We start from the raw sequence: 18,684 nt of genomic DNA on the forward strand, positions 1-18,684 counted from the left end.
GAATAGGTTAAATTAGACTCTGAGATTGCTGAAAACTGTTATATTATTGAGCTATTTGCTAATTTCTATTACTGAATGTTAGAAAAATGCTTGACTGCATTAATAATGATTGAGCTGTTTGTATGTTACCTTAATAATGATTGAAAAAATTAATCGGTTGAAAAGGGTTGAGGGATATTTGATTTGGATAGAACCCTTAAAAGGTGGGAAAATTCGAATGTTAGGGGAGTTTCTGCCAAAATATTTATAAGATATTCAGTGAAATCAAATAAATTAAAATTGTTTTTTTGAAATTGTTATAATTAATTGTTGGGTTACTGTATTTTTGTGAAATTGTTAATTTGACTAATTATTTTGATCTTAGTTTATGTTTTTGATTTTGTTAAGTTGGTGTTATGATAAATATTTATGGTATTTACAAGAGAATTATATATGTATATATTCATTTTTTATTTTATTTTAATTTACTAAACTAAAACACTTTTAGAATTATTTGTTATTTCTTGAGTTTCTTCTTATGTTATTATTTATTGATGTTTGCTATGTTATTAGTATGTTACTAACATATTTGATGTACAGATATGACGGCAGGTAGCAAAGATAGGTCGAGCAGGTTATATGATTGTGGTAGAGGGTAGGCTTCCACCAAATTTTCCAGGGCTGCATAGTCATCGCCCTCTACCCTGGCTGCCCTGTCACCCCTGTGACATCACAAGTGGGTCCATTGGACTAACAATTCATCATAGTCCCAAACTCGAACTGGATACCTCCTTCTGCTACGCCTCTTGCAGATGCAGCAACAATGTCGACAGAGCCTGCGGTGGGTGATTCCTTCAATGTCCCCGAGTAGCATGCCATCATGAGTTTTGTTTTTTTAACATTAAGTTTGTTTATCTTAAGTTTGTTTATGTTAAGTTTGTTTATCTTATGTGTTTGTTAATGTGAGATTTTTTCTCTAACATGTTTGTACCAAACCCCCCCAATGTTTGCACACAAGAGATGTTCGAGGTCGTTAAATCCATGTACGGCCACCCGTGGGTGATGTACACGCAAATTCCAGGTAATGTGAGAGAGCATTGGTTTCAAAAGTAGGTGGTAACAACCCAACTTCGTTTGAATTACTTAACTATATAGGAACTGTATTTTATTCCAACTAACTAATCTTGGTAAATCATTATGTGAAGTTTAAATTCATATGGAATGCAGAACACAATGTCATGATCGGGAAGATCTATGACCACTGGATAGCCAAACGTTTTCAACAGATGATGAGCGGCATTTATCAGGGGAAAGACCACCTAACATCGTAGATCCATTCAAACATCAAGCGTGAATTGGAGGCCTATTTTAGAGATAACAAGGGGTTCAAGCGTCGTTGTTTGACGAACATCGCTAACAGGACTTCACCTAGGTCGTCGAGGTATACAAGTAGGTCGGAGACCTTCTTGAAGACGAAGACCAGACTGGTAAGAATTTTTGCATTGTTTAATGTTTCAGTAGTTACTTGAAATAGTTAAAATAGTTTTCTTTTTTATTATCAAGTTAATTAATTAGTTAGTTGAGTAAATTTTAGTTTAATTTTTTGTTTTAGTGGATTTGGGTGGTTAAAATATGTTAGAATATGTTAGATTATGTTCTGAGATTGCTAGAAAATATTGGATGGAACCCTTCAAGGGTGACTAAATCCAAATTTTACGGGAGAATCTATTAAAATTTTCATAAGATTTTTTATATTTTGGTTCATACTTATATTTGTCTGTCATTGTTTAATTTGTTTGTTATTTTATTACTTGGTTGATATATTAATTTGTAGTCTAAGTAATTGGATCGTGAGACGACATTGGCGGAAACCTTCAAGTATACCCATACTTTGAAGGTAAACAAGGAGAGATTTGCTGACAAGCGGTCTGCGGCCCATTATGTGAGTTTAAATTAATCCTAAGTTTCAACTTTATTTGGTTTAAAGTCAATTATTTAACTCTTATCCTAATCACAACTAACGTGTGTGACGCACGAGGAGTACACACAGAGGTTGGAGGCCGTGTGTAACACCCTACCACATAGAGTCTTATGCTTAAGTCATAAAGCTGAGGTGGCAAGATATTACGACCTCTAAAAGTATATATATATATATATATATATATATATATATATATATATATATATATATATATATATATAATAGTTGAAAGAAATTTTAATTAGAAACCTGTGAAGAAGAGATAAGCAAGGTGTTAAACAGAAAATTGCATCACTCGCGTAAGAGATAAATATGAGAGAAGAATTCCAAGGTACATATAGCAAAGCTTCTGACTCGGCTCACGAAGCTAGAACCGGCCAAAGCAAATATATACATATAGATATAAATATAACCCAAAAGAGTAACCCCAAGTATATGACAAAACACCTGTTTCTCCAAGTCAACCTCTAGGAGGGACAAAATATAAAATACAAGGGTGGAGAATCTATATACATATATACAAAGTATAAAACAAAATACAGTAATCCCAGGATAACCAACTTCGCTTGCAAAGGGAACTCCAAACGCTCACCGAGGTGCATTTTGACCTGCATCTGAAAAATAACAATATTGTATGGGATAAGAACCGGGGGTTCTCAGTATGGTTGAGGTGCCCACATATATAATAAGTAAGGTCCTGAGAAAGCCAAAGGCAATTCTAGAATGTCGAAAATCGGATTATAAATCTTAAGGAACTAAAGCTAAAATCATAAATGAGGGTAGGTCTCTAAGGTTCTAAACTTGATCAACATCTAATCAAAACCCTCAATCTCTTCGCCTTTCCTCCGTTCCTCCAACTCCGATAAAATTGTATAGACAGACAAAACAGACAAGTCAAACACATACAGAAAGCATATATAACAAGTAGGCAATTAGCGATTAACGTGAATAAACAATTAAGCAAGCCAAGACAATGCACGCTCAAACAAAATATACAAATGCACATGATGCATGCCTTTCCTAACGCAGGTCATGAGCTCATGCGTCGGTTGTCTACCCGCAACCCGACATTACTCGGAGTGAATCCCAAATATGGTCCCTTTACTGTGTCAATTAGACACCTTGGCATCACAGTTACCCGTGTCAATTAGGCCTCATTATAATAACATTTCAATGTGTATCACAGTAAGGAACAGTGCTATCAGTTAGACAAACATACCCGCATTAGCAATCTCAGGCTATCCATTAGGCGGAAACTTTCGCATTGGCAGTTTGGCACAAGGCCCATTCGCATTCCATATGCTATCAGTTAGGCGGACATTCTCGCATTAGCAACCTTAGGCTATCAATTAAGCGGGCACTTCCACATTAGCAGTTTGGCACGAAGCCCATTCGTCGTACACTCTTCATGATTCATTATCCATTTCAATTATCTTTTCCATTCATGGTTTCTCTTTCTAATTTATTTAATTAATAATTAATTATTAACTAATTATTCACTAATTACTCGGGGTTTACATCGCGACCCAACAATTTTAACTGCTAAGTGGGCCGACGAAGCCAGCTCCGAGACTTCAGTGGTAGATCTCGATAGGATTTAGCACGAGACCACCTCTGAACTCTACAAGAATTGCCGCATCAAGTTGAGATCGTTCTTTGCCAGTGGCCTCCACTCCTCCACAGTTGGCAGCTTCTTCTGCCTCTGCCTCTGCCACCAGCCTTGCTGATCCTCAGAAAGTTGTCGACCTGAGAGAGGAGGTGCAGCAATTAATACAGGAGCTTCACCAACAAGCAGAGTAGTTTGAGTAGAAGTATCGAGAGATTCTTGCACGCGTTGCCGTCAGCTCGGACCTAATGGAGAAGTTGGAACAACTCAATTGGTTGCGACAGCAGATGTGCGCTGGAGACAATGGCGTTGCTGGTTCCAGCGGTGACGCTATTAGTAGGGCACTGATAATAGCACCTCTTCCGCCGCCTCAGCAGGGGGACCACAATGCCACCGCTGACGATAACAAAGATTACCTGGATCTGTAGGTTTAGAGGTTTATGCATTTTTGTTTATCTACTTTATTGTATTCTATATTTGTGATATTTTATTTCTTTTAGGCCATTTATTTTTTTAATAAAATAATTTTTTGATTTTTTGCAATGTTAAATTTCTACTAACAATTTTGTTAACAAGAGTCTACTAATTATGGCTTCATTGTGCCACAAAAATTTAAATATTATATTTAACATTACCGTAGGATTTATCGTCAAATAAATTCGACGATAATATGGTGCCTAAACACGTGAAACCACGCCAAATCCATTGAAAAGACCGACGAAAAATCTGATGGTAAGCAGGTTCCGGTGATATTTATACCGTCAAACCAAGGACAACGATAAATCCAACGATAATCTATTTAACGACAGATTTATTTGATTAATCCGATGGTAACTCAGCATTTTTTGTGGTGTGAACATTGTGAATACCATTTGAAAAAGATCAGTTCAAATAGAATCAAAACTTCAGTTGATCCAGGTACTTGGAATCCTATGGAAGAAGACATGGTCTCTGCGGATCCCATTGAATTTCATTCAGAAGAGCAATTCTATAAAAAAATGTATGGACTCTTATTAAAAAGGATAGGATTAACTGAGGTTGTTTTCAAATAGGTACAGGTCAACTAAATGAGATTCCTGTAGTAATTAGGATAATGGATTTTCAGTTTATGGAGGATAGTATGGGATCCGTATTAGGTGAGAAAATAACCTATTTGGGCGAACATGAAAGCAATTAACTTTTACCTTTTATTCTAGTATGTGCATCCGAAAGAGCGCATATGCAAGAAGGAAGTCTAAGCATAACGTATGGATAAAATATCTTTTGATTTATATGTTTTAAAACAATAAAAGGTTATTCTATGTATCCATCCTTATATCTCTTACTACTGGTAGGGTGACCACCAGTTTCACCATGTTGGGTATCATTATTGTCCACCCTGATAATTAGATTACATTTGCAGGTAAAAGAGTAATTAACAAATATCGAATAAGACAATATCCAAAGATTCACAAGCAGCTGAATATTTATTCCAAAAGGACTTTTTTGATTCAATTTTACCATGTAATCCTTTAAAAAGAATTTTAAGTGAGTTATTTTAACTCTATACTTTTTTCCCATTGTAAAAAAATAGGAGAACTTCAATTTTTTTTCTTTTTTCATATAAAAAAATAAAAAGTGCATCATCATACTTATTATATATATATATATATATATATATATATATATATTAGGCCTTTGACAGCCAACATAAAAAGTTAGTCAAATCTTCATGACATGGATCAAAGATATTATTGTGCTAAAGCTAGGTCGTTGCCCAGAAGCAACGCACTGATGGCTCATGTACAGTGTCAAATGAGCAAGAGCCGCTACATCAGTGCCCGAATGTAGTGTTAAATGAGTAAGAGTTCCCATATTTTAGTAAACGGATGAGGGTAAATAAGCTAGTTCACGAAGAAAAAGGTAAAGATAAAGGTCGGAATTACAGAAGGTTGAGATTAATCCATAGGTGGTGGATACCATGACAATGAGGAAGATTAATATTATGTGCCTACAAAAAACAAAATAGGTCGATGCGTAAGCTAGGGAGTTAAAAGGTGAAGAATAGGAACAGGGTAGGTATTATCGTGGATAAGAAGTAGAAGAAGGACATAGTGGATGTCAAGAGGGTGAGAGATTGGATCATTTCTATCATACTTGTGGTGGAAGGAAGTACTTTTCATGTGATTAGCACCTATGCACCGTAAGTGGGTTTGGACGAGCAATACAAGATAAGGTTTTGGGAGAATCTAGAGAGTTTGGTCAAAGACATACCTTAGGAAGATAGGTTTTTCTTAGGTGAAGATTTAAATGGCCATGTTGGAAGAGAAGTGATTGGGTATGAAAGTATTTACGACGGCCATGGTTTCTGGGTGGTCAATACCAAGGGCAAAACTATTTTGGACTTTTTCTCAACCTTTGACATTCTCATTGCAAATATATATTTTAAAAAGAGAGACAAAGATCTTATAACCTATAGGAGTAGCATAACAAACTCTCAAATCGACTTCTTTTTGTTGAGGAGAGTCGACCAAAAATTTTGCATTAATTGTAAAATTATTCCAAGAGAGTTTAACAACACAACATAGGATGCTCATCATGAATTTTGCGTTGAGCAAAAGTTAAGGAAAAAACATTATACGAAGAATCCAAGGATAAGGTGTAAGCAGATGAAAAGTGAAGAATAAAGAAGCTTCCTAAGACAGGTAGGAGAAGAGGCAAAATAGGATGGGAATGAAAGCATGGAGGAGATGTAGAGGGAGATGGCAGAAGTTATTAGAAGAACAGCAAAAGAAAGTTTTGGTGAATCTAGAGGGATAGGACCAAGAGACAAGGAGTCCTAATGGGGGAATGCGGATGTACAAGAAAATATAAAGGCAAAAAGGGAGCACTTTAAGGAGTGGTCTTTCTGTCACAATGTAGATAATTGGAAAAAATATATGGCGACTAAGAAAGAGACAAAAGTGACTGTAAGTGAAGCAAGAACAAGAGCATATGAGGGTCTCTACCAGTCTTTTGGCATAAAGGAAGGAGATAAAGGTATATATAGAATTGCAAAGAGCCATAAAAGAAGAACAAGAGACTTGGATTAAGTTAAGTGCATAAAGGATAAAGACGGAGAGGTTTTGGCTCAAGAGGAGAAGATCAATAAAAGGTGGAAGAGCTACTTCTACGAGTTATTTAATTAAGGACAGAAGACTCTTCCGAGCCTTGATCGGTTATGCACGAGGGAAGAAGATCAACACTTCGATTATTATCGAAGGACCCGATAAAAGAGGCTCTAAAGTGGATGAAAAATAGTAGGGCAGTAGGACCCGATAATATTCCAATTAAAGTTTGGAAGGGCCTTGGAGAGAAAGGCGTCATTTGGTTAACCAAGATTTTTAATGAGATTTTAAGGTCAAAGAAGATACCAGATGAGTGGAGAAAGAGCACCTTAGTACCTATCTACAAGACTAAGAGGGATATACAAAGTTGTGAAAACTATAGAGGGATCAAGCTCACGAGTCATATCATGAAGTTATGGAAAAGGGTGATTGAATGGAGGTTGAGATAAGAGGCACAAGTAACAGAGAACTAATTTAGTTTTATGCCAGACAGATCCACCATTGAAGCGATATACTTGTTAAGAAGGATGATGGAGAGGTATCGTAGTAATAAAATTGATCTAAATATGGTGTTTATTAATTTGGAAAAAGCATATGATAAGGTGCTAAGGGAAGTCTTATGGAAGGTTTTGGAAAGGAAGAGAGTAAGGATCGCATATATTCGTATAATTAAATATATATATATATATATATATATATATATATATATATATATATATATATATATATATATATATATATATATATATATATATATATATATATATATATATAATGTGGCTATAACTAGTATGAAGACTCAAGGTGGCGTGATAGAAGAATTTCTTATTGGTATAGAATTACACCAGAGATCATCCTTAAGTCCATACCTTTTCACATTAGTCTTGGAAGTACTCACAGAGCATATCCAAGAGCCTGTGTCATGGTGTATGCTTTTTGCCAATGATATCGTCATTATGGGAGAGGTAAGGGAAGACCTAAATAAGAAGTTTGATTTATGGAGAGAAGCTCTAGAAGTGTATGGTCTGCACATGACCCGTAGTAAGACGGAATATATGGAATGTAAGTTTGGCCGCCGAAGGAAAAATCCTAATAAAGAGGTGAAGATTGGAGAAAACATCCTATGAAAAGTTAAAAGTTTTAAGTAACTATCTTGAGTGTATCATACAGGATAATGGAGAGATTGAACAGGATGCATGTAAATCATAGGATCCAAATAGGTTGGTCAAAATAGCGGAGTGCGTCTGATTTTATATGTGACAAAAAAATGCATTTAAAACTTAAAGGTAAATTCTATCGTATTGCTATCAGATCGACTATACTTTATGATATAGAGTGTTGGGCGGCCAAAAGGGAGCACAAACATAAGTTAAGTGTGGCAGAGATGAAGATGTTGAGATGGATTAGTGGTCATACGCGATTGGATAGAATAAGGAACGAAGATATAAGAGAAAGAGTTGGAGTAGCACCTATTGTGGAAAAGATAGTACAATTGCGTCTCAGGTGGTTTGGACATGTGAGAAGAAGACCGACAGAGCACCAAGTCAGGAGGGTGGATGAGATGGAAGATGGACAAGGGGTGAAAGGCAGAGGAAGACCATCCGCGCGCGAAGTGGTCAAACGAGATCTACATTTAAATAATCTTTATAGACATGATACATGATAGAGGTCAATGACGTCGTTTGATTCATGTAGCCGATCCCATCTAGTGGGACAAGGTTTTGTTGTTGTATACAATTAGTTTTGTACTCATTATTTCACAATTAACTATTTTTATATTATAACACAATAATTAAAATAAATAAAAATTTATTAAATATGAACAAATTAAAAAAATAAAAAGACCTTTTATTAGTTATAATATAAAAGATATAAATTAATTGATGAATTATTAAAATTCAAAATTAATAGTTAATTTAATAAAAAATAAAATTTAAAAATAATTATTATAAAAAAGAGCAGAATATAATTTTATATAATTATATAATTATAATAAAATTAATTGGTTTAACTAATAATTCAACAATTAAACTAATAACTTAGTGACTCAATATTTTAGTTGGGTCAATTACCAATTCGATTTTAATCGCTTGTGTCCACAAAGACGAAGTGTGTTCCATTTGATTGCTTTTTAATTAGTCACTAATATTTTTTTTTTTAAAGAAATCCTACCACGATGAAAGTTTAACAAGTTAAAGAAGCCGAGGAAGTTAATAAATCAAAAATTAAAAAAAATAAAAGAAGAGAAAAGATTAGAATTTTATGAAGAAAAAATAATATACACATTCAAAAATAGTGTCTATTTACATAAATATTTTTTGATGTGAAAATAATAATTAAAAATTATTAAATAAACTAATATATTTACTAAATAATTTAACGAAAATACTTTTTATATAAAAATAATGATATTACTTTTAGATTGATAAAATTACTCTTTTTTAATTTTAATTTTTATTTTCTTTTAAAATTATCCACAATCTTTATGGATATAACAAAAAAATATAAAAAAATTTTAATATGATAAATAAAGGTTGAGAGTAATTTTAAGAGAAGATTAAAAAAATATAATTAAAAGAGAATAACATTATCAATTTAAAAGTAGTGTTCTTGCCTGATTATAGCCGAACTATAAATCGTTCCCGAGCAGTAGGAGGCCGAGCTTATCTTCGGGTTGTAATGTTCCACCACCAACCAGCGGAGCCAAAAGGAAGAGGGGGGAAGTACCTGCAAAAGTACTCCGACGCTCAAGTCAGTTTAGAAGAGTTATTCTTAGAAATTACTGAGTCAAGAAAGGTCTACCTTTACCGATTCTTCTTGATTGCTTTTTATAACCGAGATACTGTAACAGTCATATTCCTTAACTTACCGTTTAAGGCGTAACCGATGTAACTGATCATAAGGTTGTTTATTGCCATAAACTCGGCGCAAGTGATTCATCGGTTATCAAGATGTTCGCCGAGCTATAACTCGTAACCGATGTATAACGGTCGTATCACAGCCCCCAAGCTTAGCCTGGATGTAGATAGGGCAGGTTGAGCTTTGAAATTTGATTTGACCGAGTTATAGCTCGGCGTAAGGAGCCCCCAGTTCAACTTGACGTATCGAGTGGGGTGTATTTATTATAGTATAGGAAAAGTTACCTGAACAGTTAATGATGATGCCTGTCTTTTCAATGCAGGTGCAAGTTCCAAAGTGACATTTATGCCGTTGAAAGTGGGTTTAAACGGAGGGTCAAGATTTTAACTTGGAATTGAAAACGTTTTCTTAAATGAGTGGCTAGAAAGTGACGTTGAGTTACTTTCGTGTGAGGGCTTAAAGTTTCTAGTCTTTTTGTCTTCTGCAGGGGGTTTTAAAGAATGAGCAAAAGAGGTTAGAAGTTCTACTCTCTCACTTCTTTTCCTTTCTGTTTTTCCTTCGTCTGATAGAGAAAATGAGTGATACGAAAGTGAAGTTACTGCCTAAGGTAGAAGACGATGGATCATATGGGTGGGTTGGTGAGGATGTGAAAATAAGGGCCTCTCTGTTTTTTGATGAAGAAAGCGTTAAAGAAATAACCTTAGAAAAAATAACGAGGCCCGGTTTTCACATTGAATTGATTCCATGCAACCGTACGGATCGGGTTTATCATCGAAAAAGGGATTTTGAAAGTTTTTATTTGTATAGCTGTATTCTTGAGGAGTTGTTTGTGAAATTACCGTTTACAAAGTTTGAATGTAATATATTGAAGCAGATGAACTGTGCTCCGTCTCAGGTTCATCCTAACGGATGGGCTTTTATAAAGTGTTTTGAGGTATTAATGGAATTCTTAGGGATTGAACCTGAGGTAGAGCTGTTCTTCTCACTTTTCCAGGCAAAAGGTGTTTGGAAGGGCCTCTGGGTAAACCTAAACAGTACACCTGGTTTTACTGTTTTTAAATTGTACAAATCTTCTTTCAAAGACTTTAAAGAAATGTTTTTCAAAGTGAGATCAGTAGAAAAGGAATTTCCGTTCTATTTGGACGAGCATCTCGGCGAACAGTTTCCCCTTTATTGGTGTTGTCATCCTAATCATATATTGGGTCCCGAATTGATTTCGCCGCGGAATGAATGTATTATAAATTTTTTAATGGAGATGGTTGATCGGGGTGGGTTGATATCTGTATCAAACTTGTTGCCTTGGGAGGAAAATAGGGCTTCGGTAGTGGAATATTTGGGTAAGGGTTTATTTATTATCTGTTTTGCGTTGAACTCTAATTGCTAAGAGTTTGTTTTGTTGTTTTTAGGTGGGAGATATCCTGGGGTTTCTGCATCGAGTATGAGAGCTCGTTTTAAGTTAAAAAACTTTGAAGGGTCTTCCTCTAACCTGGAAAAGGTGGAAGGGGAGGTTGAGGTGAATCAACCGATTCCGAAGAAGAAAGGAATTGTGTTTAAGAAGAGAAAGTCCGAAAACTTAGAGGAGGGGAAGAAAATGATTGAGCTTGACGAGTTGGCGAATTTTATTGTTAAGCAAGAAAAACTCCACTCTTTTGAGCAAGAGGGTGATGGTTCGTCACTGTGGGACAGGAATTTCCCTTTTAACGTTGTGGCGGACGAGGTTGTGCAATCTGCTTCTGACGTTACTCGTATTGATGAAGTCGGAGATCTTGGTATAGATCAATTTATGCAGGTCAGCTATGGCTGTTTTGTTATACTGTGTTTTTCCTCTCTTTTCTTCTCTCTTTTTTTTTTGAAAAAATTAATTAGGTTTGTAATAATATAGGTTTTGGGCTTTCGGTTGGCCAGCATTGGTCGGAGTCAGGAAAAGAGGCATAGGAAGATGTTACAATGTGCGTCTGAGAGCACGGAGCTAAAGGGTCAGCTTGAAATGAAAGAAACTATGCTTGGCGAGCTTGAGAAGGAGTTATCTGCTGTGAAAGAGAAATTGAAGGTTGAAAAGGAAGAGCATGAGAGTGTTACTGAGGCTTTAGAGAAGAAGAAAGGTGAATTGAGTACGATGAGTGAAAGAATTGTCGAAGTTACAATGAAGCTGAAGGAGATGGAATCGAGTCGAGAAGCTGATATCCTAGATGCCTTCGCAGAAGGTTTTGAACGTGCGGTACTCCAGGCTAAGTTTTTGTTTCCTGGAAACGATTTTACTGCCATGGATCCGAGTAAAGTGGTTCGGAATGGTGAATTAGTTGATGATGAAGATGGGGCTGAAGAGGGTGACGATAATTTAGCTGACTAAGATATTAGGTTGTAATTTGGACTATCTTTCTCGTTGTTTGTTTAAAATGGAATGACTTTATTCCTGTAAAAACTGTTTCTTTTGAATAGTCGTTTTAATGACTATGGTTTTGATATTGTTTGCTTCGTGATTGATATATCTGTTAAATTAGGATATGGTTAGTCCTAATTTTATGTGTTCCAATATTAGGGTCTGATTAATTTGATGTGCTGATTGAGGTTTTATCAGCGGCTGTTTGCGCATGAGTTATCAATGCGACTTTAGGTTCGACTGATGGTGTATATATGTGTATATATGTTGTATGATCGTGGTGAGAGACAATGGATATAAAGTATGTGCTGTGAAATTATGTATAGATATGTATAAGAGAGCAAATTTTATTTAGTGCAGTACCTTTACAATTGAGATAGGTAAGCTAGCCTCGTTAAAACCTTCTTGAGCAAAACCCTATATGGGAAAAATATCAAGGTAGGAAAAAGAGTACTAGCGTGCTGCACTTTGCTAGCTGTAGTATTTCTTCAAGGAACTAACATTCCAAGTGCTAGATAGTTTTGTTCCATCTAGTTCTTCTAGATGATATGCACCTTTGCCGATCACTTGATGTATTCTGTATGGTCCGTCCCATGTTGCAGCGAGCTTGCCATGGGAAGGTGGTTTACGTGCCACTTCAGTTTTCCTCAACACCAAATCGCCTTGATGAAATGATCTCGGTCTAACGTTCTTGTGATGGCGTTGAGCTATTCGTTGTTGTAATGCCTTCTGCCGAATTGTTGCCATGGCTCTCACCTCTTCAACCAAGTCAAGCTTGGTTCGGCGGGCATCATCATGATTTTCATGTTGCGTTCTTAGGGAGTTTTGTGATATCTTGACTGGAATCATCGCATCCGAACCATACACCAAACGGAATGGTGTTTCATTAGTTGTTGAATGTACCGAGGTATTGTATCCCCATAAGATCTCTGGGATAAGCTCGGCCCATAAGCCCTTAGCGTCGTCAAGTTTTTTCTGTAGAGCTTGGAGGAGGACTTTGTTGGCAGCTTCTGCCAATCCATTTGATTGAGGGTGTTCAACTGATGAAAAATGTTGTTTGACTTTCAAGTTCTGCAAAAAAAGTCTGAAAATTATGGTCTATGAACTGGCGACCATTGTCAGTTACAATATGTTGAGGTATACCAAATCTACAGATTATATGCTGCCAAACGAATGATATCATCTATGCCGAAGTAATTCTGGCTAGTGGTTGGGCTTCAATCCACTTGGAAAAGTAATCGATTGCCACAACTAAATATTTTACCTGCCTGGGTGCCGTGGGGAAAGGTCCGAGGATATCCATTCCCCATTTGTTAAATGGCCAGCTTACCGTTGTCTGATGCAATTCTTCGGCTGGTATGTTTAGTGTAGGGGCGTGCTTCTGACAGTGATTACAATTTCGGACCTTCTTTTGACTATCTTCCCATATGGTCGGCCAGTAAAAACCAGCACGGAGAATCTTGCGTGCTAGGCTCCTTGCTCCTGAATGTGTTCCACAGATGCCCTCGTGAACCTCGGCCAAGGCTATTTCGGCTTCTGACCTGTCTAAGCATTTCAATAATGGTCGAGAGTAACCTCGCCGATACAATTCGCCATTCAACAATGTGAAGAAAGATGCTTGTCGCTTAAACTTTTTAGTGTCTTTTACTTCTAGCGGAAGTTTCCCGTTTTCGAGATATTGGATATATGGTTTTTGCCAGGTATCCTCGGATTGGGGTTTGCCGATCATATTTATGCTCGGCACCTGCAAAACTGACTGTAAAAGCGAAGCATTATGTGACTGACTGGTAGCTAACTTGGATAATAGATCTGCCCTGTGATTCTGGTCTCTTTCTATATGTGTAATGTCGAATTTGGAGAAATGGTTTATTAGTTGTTTGACGATTTCAAGATATTTTGACAAAATTGGGTCTTTTGTTTGAAAACATTGGTTTACTTGTTGAATGACTAACAAGGAATCACAGTAAACATGTAAATTGAGGACTTGTAATTCAATGGCTAACCTGAGCCCTGCGATAAGGGCTTCATATTCGGCCTGATTGTTGCTAGCTTTAAAGGAAAACCGAAGAGAATGCTCAATGATAACTCCTCTGGGGTTCTCCAAGAGTATCCCTGCACCGGATCCCTGGGGGTTTGATGCTCCGTCGACAAATAACACCCAATTTTCGGTATCTTCATTTGGGCTTGATCCTGTAAATTCAGCAACAAAATCGGCTAAATACTGTGACTTCACCGATGATCGAGGTTGATACTGGATATCGAACTCTGAGAGTTCAATTGACCACTTAATCAGTCTCCCTGCAAGCTCAGGCCTGGCGAGTATTTGTCGCAGTGGTTGAGAGGTTCTGACTTTGATCGTGTGACTCTGAAAATAAGGACGGAGTCTCCTTGCTGAGAAGACGAGAGCATAAGCCAACTTCTCTAACTTCGGGTAGCGAAGCTCGGCATTCTGGAGTGATTTGCTTACAAAGTAAACTGGCTGTTGTGCTTTATCATTTTCTGCAACAAGAACGGCACTAACTGCTATATCAGTGATAGATAAATATAAATATAGTGTCTCGCCAACCTTAGGTTTATGCAAGACCGGTGGTTTAGAAAGGAATTGCTTTAGTTCTTGGAATGCGGACTCGCAGACTTCGTTCCAGTGGAAGGCAGTGTTTTTTCATAAACATTGGAAAAAACTCGCCGATTTAGCCGCTAGACATGGCAGGAATCTGGAGAGTGCTGCTAGTCGCCCTGTTAGTCGCTGCACCTCTTTGATAGTAGTCGGGCTGTGCATGTCGAGGACCGCCTGACATTTTTCCGGATTTGCTTCAATTCCTCGACTGGTGAGAATAAAACCGAGGAATTTTCCGCCCTGGACACCAAAGGCACACTTTTCTGGATTAAGTCTCATGTTGTAAGCTCGGATTTGTCCGAATATCTTGGCGAGGTCTTTTATATGGGATTCGCCGATTTTGGTTTTTGCCACCATGTCATCGACATATACCTCGATGTTTCTCCCTATCTGCTGGTCAAAGACCTTATTCATCAATCGCTGGTATGTTGCCCCTGCATTCTTTAAGCCAAAAGGCATGACGTTATAGCAATAATTACCATATTCAGTGATAAAAGCTGTTTTTTCTTGATCTGATGGATGCATAAAGATCTGGTTATAACCAGAATATGCATCCATGAAACTTAATGTACCATAACCACAAGAATTATCTACTAAAGAATCAATTGAAGGTAAAGGATATGCGTCCTTTGGGCATGCTTTGTTTAAATTAGTGAAATCAACGCACATGCACCATTTACCGTTATGTTTCTTTACCATTACGATGTTGGCTAGCCAAGTGGTGAATCTGATTTCTCGTATGAAGTTTGCATCAATGAGCTTTTTGGCCTCGGCCATGGATGCCAGTTTCTTTTCTGTGCCGAGGTTTCTTTTCTTTTGAGCTATTGGCCGGGCTGCCGGATTAATGGCGAGCTTATGCGTAATGATAGACGGATATATTCCTGGCATGTCTCCTGACGTCCAGGCAAATAAGTCAGCGTTTTGCCTCAAGAAATTAATGAGCTTGTCTTTTTCTTCATCTCCCATAGATGTGCCAATAAAAGTGAATTTGTTGGGATCATCGGTCAAGGTGAGCTTTGTTAGCTCTTCATTGGGTAAAGGGCGATCTTGAAAGTCGGCTCGTAGATCCAACTCGGTTAGCATTGGCTGCTCAGCTCCAATGGAGTTGATGCGTTTGTCGCTGTTCCGCCTAATAGGCTTTAGGCTCGTATTATAACAGTACCGAGCTTCCTGCAAGTCACCATGAACTGTAGCCACCGTATCGTCCTGCATAGGAAACTTGACACAAAGATGAACAGTAGATACAATTGCAGCAAATTTGTTTAAAAAAGGTCGGCCTAAAATGAGATTGTAAGGGCTAAAGCTGTCCACCACAAGGTACTGAATATCCTGTGTTCGACATAATGGCTGTTCGCCTAGTGTGGTTTGTAACCATACTGAACCCATCACCGGGACTCGCTCTCCTGAAAAGCCGATCAGGTCACCTACATATGGTTGCAGAATGTTAGTACTTAATTTCATTTTTTCAAATGTGGTAAAGAATAAAACATCGGCGCTGCTGCCTGGGTCCAGCAGCACCTTCCGAACTATTAAATCGCCGAGCTGAATGGAGATGACGACAGGGTCGTCTAAGTTTACATCGCGAGCACAAAAATCAGTTGGGTAGAACGTCATTTCGGGCACTTTTTGCGCCGGCTGAGTGTTATTGGTTGTATTGCCAAGTGCGAGCATTGCTCTATATGTGCGCTTTCTAGCGGAGCTTGTATGCCCTCCTCCTGCGTAGCCTCCTGAAATGCAATTAATTACACCTCTAGGCTGAGCGGGGACCTTCCCCTTGTCTTTTGATGAAGCTCCTGCGGAGGATGGCTCTGCTGTAGGAGTGGATCTACTCTGCATGTGGCCTGCAATGAATTTATCAAGATGCCCTTGTCTCGCCAAACGTTCGAGAAGGTCCTTTGCAATCACACATTCATCGGTTGTGTGACCGAACTTCTGATGAAATGTGCAATACTTGGACTTGTCAGCATTTTTTGGTTCTGGGTAACTCCCGGCTTTCCGAGGAGGTTTTATCAACTTGGAATTTAATATTTCCTTGATGATGTCGTCCCTCTTTGCATTGAACTGGGTGTATGATTCATAACGTGGTGTTGGTTTGAAGGTCTTTCTACTTTCCCGAGGCTTGTCGTCCTCCTTGGTGGATGCCGACTTTTCAGACTTCCGAGCTTGTCGAAGCTCCTCAATATCTATCTGACCCTTGGCCTTCTCACGAAATTCGGCCAGAGTCTTTGGTTTGGCCACCGCGATGGACTCCTAGAATTTTCCCGGACGGAGGCCACTTTTGATGGCATGTAGATGGACTTCAGGGTGGAGATCAGGGATCCTCATTGCTATTTTTGTAAAACGGGTGATATAGTCCTTTAAGCTTTCTTGAGGGCCTTGTTTGACAGTTGTCAAGTAGTCAGAGTCATGTAGGTATATCGCAGATGCTGCGAAGTGGTCCTCAAATTGTTTTGCCAGCTCCAGAAATCGGGAAATAGAATCTGCAGGCAAAGAACAAAACCAGTCAAGTGCAGGACCATCTAAAAAAGAAGGAAAACAACGACATAAAATTGGATCGGATGCACCGTTGACAATCATAATTGATCGGAACTTCTTTATGTGTTGCTTCGGATCTCCCAATCCGTCATAAGGTGTTAGTGTGGTTGGTAAAGTGAATTGTCTAGGTAGTTGGAAATTCATGATATCTGCTGTGAACGGTCCTGTGGAATTATCAAGCTCGTTTTCATCGGTCTCGGCTTTTTTTTCGTTGTCCCGAGGACCTCCGCCTTCGTCGTCCTGAGGCGTTTCCGAGACGTGTGTGCGGCGTTCATCATCGTTGTTCCGTTCATTATGATCGTTGCCGTGTTCTAGGCGAGCATTGATTAGTTGCTCCATTTGCTGTTGCATGCGTTGATTCTCGTTTCTTATACGCTCATTTGCTTCGGCCATTTGCTGGTTTGCTTGTTGGAGCTCGGTTACCATACGGAGGAGCTCGGATGGCGTGGGGGGAGGTGCATCGGCCATTACTTATCGTCGGGATGATTGGGACCTGAGAAAGAGAGATTTCAAGTTTCGGCCCCACGGTGGGCGCCAAATGTTCTTGCCTGATTATAGCCGAACTATAAATCGTTCCCGAGCAGTAGGAGGCCGAGCTTATCTTCGGGTTGTAATGTTCCACCACCAACCAGCGGAGCCAAAAGGAAGAGGGGGGAAGTACCTGCAAAAGTACTCCGACGCTCAAGTCAGTTTAGAAGAGTTATTCTTAGAAATTACTGAGTCAAGAAAGGTCTACCTTTACCGATTCTTCTTGATTGCTTTTTATAACCGAGATACTGTAACAGTCATATTCCTTAACTTACCGTTTAAGGCGTAACCGATGTAACTGATCATAAGGTTGTTTATTGCCATAAACTCGGCGCAAGTGATTCGTCGATTATCAAGATGTTCGCCGAGCTATAACTCGTAACCGATGTATAACGGTCGTATCAAGTAGCATTATTATTTTCTTTTTTTATATCTTAACTATTATCTTTATACAATGATATATTTTACCTGAATAATTAAAAAAATATGCCCCTATATGGCTATTCCCTTGAATCGTTTTGCTGACCTTTCTGAAAAGGCACGAATAGATCCATTTTCTTTTTTAATTAATAGCAACCGAAAAGAAAATTAAATTGATATGCACATAGCCTTTTTGTTTTTTTTTTTTTTTTTTTGGTATACATATGCACATAGCCTTTAACTTTCGAAAAGATGACAGAATTATATAATAGTTTTTTGTTGCATTCTTCCACTTTTTTTTTCCACTTTTGCTTTTGATTCCAGGGGAATCAAACACGCAATTTGATTTCTTAATAACGGATGTCTTCGCCTTGTGGTTTAGAATTTCTAATGGTAGTTCCATTTCCAATGATAATCGATCTTTCTTAAGATCTAAGTATAAGGCCATTTTCTTGTTTTTATGGCTAATGAACTAAAATGCAATAATAGCCAAACAATGGTAGACTACTTCTGTAACAAAAGGAGTCGCAAAAGATTAAAAACTTTTTTCGTAATCACCAAAAAATAAAGTCTGTTGACAAATTCAGCCAACTCTCTTTAGATTTTAGGATTTTTTATATTTAAATTAAATAAATACAATATTAAAATTAATATTAATATAACAAATTTTGAATATATTAACGTATATGTTAA

The sequence above is a fragment of the Arachis hypogaea genome, chromosome 6 (genome assembly GCF_003086295.3).
Source record: "Arachis hypogaea cultivar Tifrunner chromosome 6, arahy.Tifrunner.gnm2.J5K5, whole genome shotgun sequence".
Classification (NCBI taxonomy): domain Eukaryota; kingdom Viridiplantae; phylum Streptophyta; class Magnoliopsida; order Fabales; family Fabaceae; genus Arachis; species Arachis hypogaea.